The 1,932-nt window shown below is 50.6% G+C and overlaps 1 protein-coding gene across 1 annotated transcript in view; it reads left to right on the forward strand.

Moving 5' to 3' along the window:
• Nucleotides 1–1,932, forward strand: part of LOC101633537 (carbonyl reductase [NADPH] 3) — a 14,646-nt gene that overhangs the window by 11,625 nt on the left and 1,089 nt on the right. The window lies entirely within an intron of this gene.

The following is a 1,932-nucleotide window of genomic DNA, read 5'->3' on the forward strand; positions in this document are numbered from 1 at the left end:
AGTTTGCATTCCCACCAGCAGTGCAGGAGAGTTCCTTTTTCTCCACATCTTCGCCAATATTTGTTGTTGCCAGTTGTTTGAAGATGTGCCATTCTCACTGGGATGAGGTATCTCATTGTGGTTTTAGTTTGCATCTCCCTTATGACAAGTGATGTTGAACATTTTTTCATAGGCTTGTTGGCCATCTGCATTTCCTCTTTGGAGAAGTTTATTCCCTTAATTGGGGAGGCAGATATCACTTGACCTCCATCCTCCTGGCTACTCTGTTGAACCTTTTTTGAAAACCTGGTGTCAGGTGTATCGGCTCTATGCACATGGGATAATGCTGGTAACCGCATCAGCACCCCCTACAGGGCATGGTACCCCAGTCCCAAGCCTGGGGCCCACAGCACCCATTTGTCTTTTCAGTCAAAGGAGCTGTTGGCCCCAGGATGCTGCAGACAGAGCTCTTGTCACTGTCGACTCTACATTGTTGCTTCTGTCACGTTGACTGGTCCTTAGCTTGCAGCCCTGCTCTGAAGCACAACCTGTCTACTGCATTTGAATACGTTTTAATTGGTTCTCAACTTTTGAAGTTCATGAGCCAGAAGGACTTGGGAGCAATGTGCCTTTTTCATGGGGCAAGGGTTTCCTCCATCAGGATCTCACCCCCGGGATTTGCATTTCTGTTCTTTCCAGAATGTCTGCAAGTTTACCTGCTACTTTTATCCTCTCCATGCTTCAGCAACTTTGTCCAGACCAGCACTTTGCTCTGACATGCTGACAGTTTCCTTAACCTGTTCCCACTCATCTCTGAGCCAAAGCAGGGTGCTTCGTGGGAAGCTCCCTGAACCCCTGCACCCACAGATGAATCTACCTTCGCTGCTTTCAGTGAGTTTGATTTTGCACCCTGCCTCCAGGTGTCCTCTGTAGAAACACGACTTGGAATTCTAGGAGCTTATGAAAAAGAAACATAAACATAATGGCCAAACCAAAACACAACAGCTACATCAAGGAAAAAAGCTTTTAAATATTTTTGAAAACAAATTTACTCTTTCTGGCAGGGTGTTCACAACGGGAAGTAGCGAAGCTTCACTGAATTCTAACCACAAGGTCACATCAGCTCTCCTGACAAGTGCTGCTGCAGACGTTAAATAGGGGATGAGCTGCTTTCCACCCAGAATCAGGAAAGTGGGGGAAACTCAAGGCTCACGTGCTGGGGGGACCAGAACTACACCGTGACACTTTCTGGTTTCTCACAGCTTGAGACGTTTCTTCTCCAAGCTCCTCCTGACGGCGGCAGGGAACAGTCTGGTGCCCTCACGCCCTTGGGACCAGAGAAGTCAGCCCCCCCCACTGCCCTCAGCTTCCTCAGGCTTCTCTGCCGTGGCCCTCGCCTCCAGCAACTTCTTATTTCCATTCTCAGCACAGCCCCTAAGGCGTGTTAATGACTGCTAGTCTGGCTCTAAAACCAGTCTCAGGCTTCCAGGAGGTTCCTGAATACCGTTCACACTGGTCCCTGCTGCAACAGCCAAACTGCTCCCAGGAACCGTGGAGGGCGGCTTCCAGGCTCTGCCGATGGGGTCAGACAGGTGCCTCCCAGCAGGCCAATCCTTTCTTCTTCCTCTTTGTCTCTAGACAAACCCCATCTTGACAGTTTGGAAGATCCCCCTGGAAGACTCATTTTTTTTTATGTATTTATTTATGCATACAAGAACTGGGGTACAGGCCAGAGGTGCAGGGGTGGGAGATGGTGAGAGGATTCCCCAGAGACAGACGGGGGAGCAGGACAGGTGGATCCACTGAAACCCACTGCTGAGCAGAGCAGTGGGCAGAGGGAGAGAACTGCTGTGCCCTGGGGGTCCATCCCTGGCTGGGGAGGAGTTCATGCTGCAGCGGCTGTGGACAGCTTCACAATGCTGGGATTTAACCCCTGCGCCACCAGGGAGGGCC

This window comes from Condylura cristata, unplaced genomic scaffold (assembly GCF_000260355.1).
Source record: "Condylura cristata isolate star-nosed mole 26May11 unplaced genomic scaffold, ConCri1.0 scaffold00003, whole genome shotgun sequence".
In the NCBI taxonomy this organism is placed as follows: Eukaryota; Metazoa; Chordata; class Mammalia; order Eulipotyphla; family Talpidae; genus Condylura; species Condylura cristata.